The 7863-nt window shown below is 36.7% G+C and overlaps 1 long non-coding RNA gene across 1 annotated transcript; it reads right to left on the bottom strand.

The window, feature by feature from the left end:
• Window positions 1–618: 618 nt before the first annotated feature.
• On the bottom strand, window positions 619–7631 carry LOC130608280 (uncharacterized). The gene is made up of 3 exons (XR_008974498.1): window positions 7442–7631; window positions 5916–6049; window positions 619–855 (listed from the first exon to the last, which is right to left on the bottom strand). It is a non-coding gene; the product is annotated as an uncharacterized LOC130608280 (long non-coding RNA).
• Between the last annotated feature and the right edge of the window lie 232 nt (window positions 7632–7863).

The raw sequence follows: 7863 nt of genomic DNA, 5'->3' as shown, positions 1-7863 counted from the left end.
GCAGAGCAAAAACTGCCTCCTTACAGCAAGTAGAAATTGGCCACCAGCACCCTCTGGCTGGAATGTTGCAGGATTATAGCATGTGCATGGAGTTTATGCCATGGAAAGGGGAAATGATTTGCTGCAGTATGTATGCCGTATCAGAGCAGAACAGAATCCATATTATGTATTACTTGGTTACAGTCAGTATATGCTGCTACTGTTCATTCACATCACAATCTCTTCTTCTGGGGCTGAGCACCTGACTCTGTAATCTTTCATCATCAGCTTTTGATGTCACAATTCGTAATAGGCAATTTGCAATAACGGATTTCACCAATTCATCCTTTTCCTATTTGCATATTATTTAAAAATCACATGCAATTTATGTATGGTTACAAATTACATACAAAACAGTGTTTGTTCTTACATTTGATAAGTACCAATTATCAAATAAGTTTGCATGCTGAACATTTGTTCGTTTTCCCAAGTAGTGCTTAGAAAGATCTATTTCACCAGTTGTTTCCTCAAATGGACATTCATGTATATAAACATAATAAAGTGACAAGAAAACAAAAGTATATCTGAAAATCGAATTACATAGAAATTATGCTTTGAATTCATATGCTGTTTTATCTTGCAATAAACTAGTCACTTGTAATGCAAATGGTATTGACTTGCAGTGTATTAGTATTCATTCTGACTTCTCTAAAATAAAAGTCAATTCTCCCATTATCTGGGAATTGATTACCTTAGCTACAGATTCAAGGATGGGTAGTTTGCCCACAGATCATCCAGTTCAAGATGAGCAGTAATGTAAGCAATCTTTCATCAAATTCAGTTATTCGGGCCCATTAGCTCTCAAGTCTTCGTGCTCTGCAGTAAACTGTAAGGATCTTTCATTAGAGGCTTCACACTCACTTTGTCTTTTTTAGACAAATTACAGATACTGTAGAATGTTTTTTCTACTTATTTTGTGTAATCATGAATTGAGTGTACAAGTAGAACTTGCATACAACTCAGCAGATGTCATGGTTTTCCCTGGTTTTAGTTATTCCATAAAACATGCTGTCTTACAAGTTTTGAACAATTTGCAAACTAGTGTATTTATTCAAATTTTATACATTTTAGAATTAAATTACATGGTAAAGAATTATATTGATAAATATTCAAAGTCCAAGGTGAGATTAAACGTTATAAAGGCTGAGTATTTTCTTAGGCCTATACTTGTAAAAAGTAGTCTACAAACCTCTAGTCAAATAATTTAACCTAGAAAAGTGCTGACATGCTATTGATTTATGTAGATTTAACTGATGCTCTGACACATGACCAGAGGGTGTTCTCCTAATCCCAACTCAGCAAATCATGTAAGGACAAGCATAAAATTAAGTATATACTTTGTACTACTAATACTTTATGCCAATTTTTGCAGCTAATTCTGCTCTCCCTGTCTTGTATCATAAATATTATATATGTATTCCATGTTATATATTCCATATATCTGCTACATATTTCAATATATGTTACATATATACTTGAAAGAATATCTTGATGTGAGATCTTGAAACTAGATCTTCTAAAATGAGCCACTTTTTGTATTATATAGTATCTAATTAATCCATTACATAAACCTTTAATCCATTACATAAACTCACCATGGTGCTCCTGTTGCCTGTTATATATCTGCTGCTTGTACCCGCTGAACAGCTTGTCTGGTCCCACTTTCGGGGGGGGGGGGGTTAAGGTTAATTTTCTTCCAGCTTAATGCCCCAAACTCTCCTAGCTTACCCTAGAGCTGAGCATCAGTATTGGTAGGAGCAAACAGCCAGCAGGAGTGAGATGGAAGGGCATGGCCCCTCTGCACAGCAACATTTAACTTAGCACAGATGTATTTTAAACCCATATTTCCAGTGCACTCCACACCATTAAGAGGCTCAGCCTCTGTGCTTTAGTGCATGACTTCCTCCCTTCTCCCTCAGCTTTTAACCAAGAGACTTGTCTCTAATTACATGCAAAGCTGCTTTTAAGAAACTGATCGAAAAATGTTCTCCTAGTACTCAGACTGGCTTTTACCTGAACATAAAAGTCAGTTTATCAGAGTTAATCCTTTTAGTATGCACTTGTCTTACAAAGTATAATTTTCTTTCATTTGGTCAAGACAAAGGAATTCAGGAATTTCTGTAAGCTAACCCTCCCATTGCTTTGTTGCGGTTTTGTTGACATATTGGCAACATTCTGTCCAGTTTTAATTGGATTTAAGCACATAGAAATTTAGTGAGTTGTAAATCAGACAGGATTCCAGCTACCCTTTTGCTGTTTTTAAAAACAAAAGGCCTAGCAAAGAATAAACCTAAATAAGACCACAGGTAGTCTGTTGAAAGTAATGAAATCGTCTCGCTGCATTTGCTCAGGTAGTTAATGGAAAGGCCGACAGAATGACAGATGTTTTTCCAGACTTTCAAGGAGAAGTCATGCTAACGCTAACCCTGACACATTCTTTCCTTCACAAAGAAATGTCAGGATGCTACATGGTGGAAAAACATGAGTTGCTGCAAATAACTTAATCCTCTCACTTCTATTCAGCTGAATGGTATTACCTTCTACTGCTATAGGTTTTGATAGACGAGCAGTCCCACCAATTAGCTAAAAAGCAAGCACAGAAATATGAAACACCCGATTAATGTTTGATACAAGCTCAAATTTAATGGAGAAACTGAGGAGTATATTTGAGCATCTTTTGAAAAGGCAGAAAAAACAACTACTTGTAATATAATGGAGTGATTTAATTTGAATACAATTAGTATACATTTTTTACTGCTAATATAATCCTCTGAATATAATTGTTAATGCTAATTGTAGTTAATATTTATTTCAACTAACGCTTTTTGTGAGGGAATAATTGCACAAAATGGCACTTCGATAAAAATAAAACTGAATAGTAAAAAAGCTGAAGTGGAAGAGGAAGGTGGGTGTAAGAGAAAGACTGCTCAGTTCCGGCATGTAATCATTTAACTATCACATGTGCAAATGTTGTGAGTTACTCGAGTTCCCATTCTGATTTGCTTCCCCCACCAACAAGAAACTCTTGTTTACGTGTCCTTTTTGCTGCTAGATATTTTCCAATAATTTTAGCATATAGAAAAAAGAAACTATTCTACATGATCATACAAATGAGCTTCTACAGCAAAGGAGTGTGCTCATGTTTAATATAACTATATTAAAATGTTCTTTCTCTGAACAATTCTAGTGTTAAAGGTCTCATTTTTGAGCTTTAAACAACAAACTCCTTTCCTTCAGTTCTGGACAATACAACACAGTGAGATAAATAAAGTACTGTTGCTTCAACCTAGTTTTAATATTGTAAAGCACTTTACCACACACTAAACAGGCCAGTAAAGAATCAGATAGGACACCAGGAATCTTTTGCATCTAAATGCAACTTCCAAATCCAAACCTAACTCTCAGTCCTTAATTATGCAACTAACTGCTTAATTCTTTCAAAAATACAAGACAAAATTGCTTTAAAAAAATCTTGTTAAGAATGTGCTGAAAATTATCCTTTTATGTAAAGAAATCTTGAAAGAATGTGCAATTTTCATGAGATATTGGGGCAACATATAAAACATTAAAAAAAATTGCAAAACCAGATGAAAATAAACTACATTTTCTAAAGACAGAACAGGTGATGCTCTACAGCTTATCATGGACACTACCAGGTACTGTACACTGAACAGTATGTTGATAAATGATTCAGCTGACAAATGTGCAATGCATTTGTCATATCTGTTCACACGGGTCCAAACCCATTAACAACACAAAAAGCTGTGAATTTTCAGCTTCTAATAACACCATTAAACTTGTAAGCTGCACCTCTGAAACTGCACCTGGGGTTCACATATCCTCCCACTCTGATATTAAAAATATTCTGTGCATCAGCTGTTATTATGCATGTAAAAATGACACAAAGAGAAGCTTTCTCCACAGGCTTATGGTGACACCAACGCCCTTAGTAATTTTAACACTACTGTAGCATGAGGTTTTTTTGTCCAGACAACTGTTATCACTGAGAAAAACAGAACTTCAGTGGCTGAGACCCCTTAAGTTGTGCACACTCCAGCAAGAAAGAATAACAGCATAAGAAGAATCACCTTTTCAAAACTGTTACTCCCAATAATATCTTCAGTGGAGTTACAAAAAGCTGTCTTTGAACCGATATTGAACTTTTGACAGCCTGTAGCTATGTTCAGAACTGACTTTTGGTAGCCTGCTTCCACGGTCAGTCCCTATTCCTGGAGACCACAAACTGACAGTAAAACTCCCATCTTAAATAAAGCATAGAGAGGGATTCTTAGAGATGGAAGCAAAGAAAAACCAAAATCCTCTGGGATCACTCTTTTTAACTTTCTGCTCCACCTTGCTGGTTTTGGTGCAGAATTCACATGTCTCTGTTAGCCATGTCAGTTTAGTGAAACTGAAGTTATTACAAATACTGAAAATATTCTAAATAGTTTCAACACAATATTCAAAATACCAGGAATTGAAGCAAAAGCAAACAAGCAGTCTGCCCAAGCAAGTCCAACCAACTTAATCTGCTTCTCCAGCAGTGACAAAACCTGTAGCTAATGGGAACACAGTACACATGACATAGTTCGTCTTTGCTGATGCTGCCCTTCTACACAGTGCACCCTGACACTACCATAAACAAAATCACTTATCTTACTTCATCTCATCAACTTCACAGACACAATGTGAAATGTCCAAAATGAAGAGAAAATGTGCATTGTGTTCCTTCCCTTCAGTGAAGAGAAAGGCAACTTCAAAGAATAACTTGACTGGCCTGCCGTCTTTCCCTTAATTATTGAGTATGAAATCAGCTTTAGGCAACTACTCTTTAGGTTAAGCTTAAGTTAGGAAAGATGAACCTGGGCTACAGAGCAGATAAAGCTACTCCAATATGGGTGCAGAAATGATTAGAAACCATTCCCAGAGGAGTTAGCAAGGGATGACAGGATATATTCAGGTGTTATATTCAGGTGATATATTCAGACACCATTCTTCAGGTGTCTTCCAGATCTTGGACTCACTCAGTCATAAAATTTTCACTGTTGATCTGGTTGATTTTGAAAGCATCCTTATTAAATTGGCAGATGACAGACAGCCGAGAAAGACTGCAAGTATATTGAAGGACAGGACTAGTAATCAGTATTTACCAACTGAAAAAGAAAATGGGTTGAGGAAATCACAACACACTCAGGTAAAAGCAAATGCAAATTATCCCACTCAGGAAGGATGAACACAGTGAGAGGATAGCTAAAAGTTCTGCACAAATTGATCTGTGGGTGCAGGGAATGACAAACCAAACGGGAGTTAAAAATGTTGTATTGCCAAAAAATCCAAAGCCCGATCCAGACCCAGGGTAAGTCAGAGGGAAGGGACACACCAAACAGGGACAGGAGTATGCTTCAACTGGGCTACCAGATGTCTGGAAGTTCTGTGGAAATATACAATATTCACTCAGACAATAAATCTCAGCAGAAAAGAGGATGTATTTGGATATATGCTAGAGAAATAGCACATGCCAAAAATGATGTGTAAAAATGCAGTTGCTGAGGACATAACAAATGAAAAGACATTTTTCCTGTGTACAGAAATTACTGTGCCTTTCATACCATGTAACTTCTTCAGGCAAGAGAAAAAGCTAAACACTCTTGTCTTGATCATGTACCTGTAAAAATAAGTATTTTCTGTATTCTTAGGGTGTGTTCAAAGTACAAGCGTGCTATGCTTTTGGGGATCTGTATTTTTGTTTTTGTACAAGAACATGGGAAAAGCATCTCTTTTTGTTCAGACTGTTAAGCTCTGCCAGTGTTAGTTGCCTGTGCCCCAGTGGCACTCTGTGCTGTGTGATTAGCCCAGAAGAATGTCTGCTGGAGTACCCGTGTGATTTCATCCTCTTCTCATATGAACTAAGAAACCGATTCTGTTATCTTCCATCTCTCCAGTTTCACAAATGCCCTTCTTCATGATAAACCCAACCATCATTAATGTTTCTTCCTTGCTGGACAGCACCCTGAAAATTATAATGATGTGTACAAGACAGTAACTGTAAATGTGAAAAGAATAATTGAAACTTAACACTCTCTCAATGTGAAGAAACTCTAATGTGTAGTCTCTATTAAAGGCTGTATATGCCATGATTAAGAAGCTACACTAAACAGAGCTTATACAGGTCAACTGTGGCACTTCATGATGTCATATGATGCATTTAAGAAGTGCAGCACCATGGTGCTCGAACAACTCCATGGCTCAGAGGGAAAATAACATCATTCAAACAAAATGTTGTGAATAAACACCTTGGTGTTGCTATACCTCTGTAACAAACTAACTAAAAATCTCTGTCATGTGCTACAAGATCTTAACTTTTTCACTGTGAGGGTGATGAGACATGGGAACATGTTGCCCAGAAAAAGTTATTGCTGCCCCATCCCTGGCAGTGTTCAAGGCCAGGTTGCAAGGGGTTTTAAGCAGCCTGGACTAGTGGAAGGTGCCCCTGTCCATGGCAGACGGGTTGGAACTAGGTGACCCTGAAGGTCCCTTCCAACCCGAACCATTCTGTGATTCAATGATTCTATGGACTTGCAGCAAGACAAGACAGCAGACAGAAAAGGCAAGATGTAACATATTAAGCATGTATTATTTTTGTACACAAGCATATACAGGCACTTTTTTGGTGACTTATACCGTAATTGCAAGGCTTTGTCTATCATCCTGAGGTGGGATTATTCTTCATAAATTCATAAAAACAATTATCACCTGGCTAATATTACTAACTTCTGTATTTATTAAAAATAGTAATTTTTCCTGAAAGCAGAACACTTATGGAATCAGTCACTGCCTGGAAAATCTATGCCTATTTTGTAATAATGTATTTCAGATTCCTCACAGGTGTTTATGCAACATTAATTAGAGATCAAAGATAACTTGTTTATTAACAAAGGAAAACATTGGTTATGCTATTTTAGCTCAAAATGAGCACAAATATGACCTTAACGGTTTCAGCTTGTCAGTTGGAAAGTACACAGAGCTGATATGAACTGTAAAACACATTATCAATAATTTTTATTTATAGTTTGACCATACGGGTTTGAAATATACACTATGTATATTCAGTAAAAGTAGGAATATACTTTTTGCCTACCAAAAAAAACCCATGATATATTGTTCATAAAGTGAATTTTACATTGACTAGAGTAAAAATCCATCCTACCTGAGCACAGAAAACTCATCTGTTATTAGCAGGAAAGAACCAGAAGTAATTTTGAAAACATGAATGAGGGAGGGAAATCCTGACTCCAGTGAAGCTGGAGGAATTCTATCAGTAACTTAAATGTGCTGTTGATTTAATGTAAGCAGGCCAAATATAAGTACACTGCCGAAGAATGCAGAAGAAAACGTGACATACCTTAATTACTGAAAAAAGATGAGTATGTTATTTTACTTTGAATTATGGTGTGGTTATTATATTTTGAATTATTGCACATGTACATTATAAAGTCATACTGTGAATGCTTGTGACATTTTTATTTCAAGAAACGGGAGAAAAACAACTGAAGAAAGCTTTTAAGAGGCAGCAGTTGATCCAGTGTCCCCTCTCGTGTTCATATTTTCATGTCGTGGAGGCTATTTGCAAGGCAACGTGGGATTGCAGTTCTGCAAAAGAATGAGGTGCATTTGTGGCCTTCATTGCTCAAACAGCCACCAGTCCACATCCATAAAACTTCTTGCTTCTGTAACTAGTTCACAGATGAAAATCTTCCCTACAAACCACCTATTCCTTCCAAATGGGCTCTTCCAAAGCTGTGTCACTGCCTATAAATAACCATT

This window comes from Pezoporus wallicus, unplaced genomic scaffold (assembly GCF_028554395.1).
Source record: "Pezoporus wallicus isolate ANWC-B61680 ecotype Strahan unplaced genomic scaffold, APGP_CSIRO_Pwel_v1 contig_4131, whole genome shotgun sequence".
Lineage (NCBI taxonomy): Eukaryota > Metazoa > Chordata > Aves > Psittaciformes > Psittacidae > Pezoporus > Pezoporus wallicus.
This window is presented reverse-complemented; position numbering and strand designations above follow the sequence as displayed.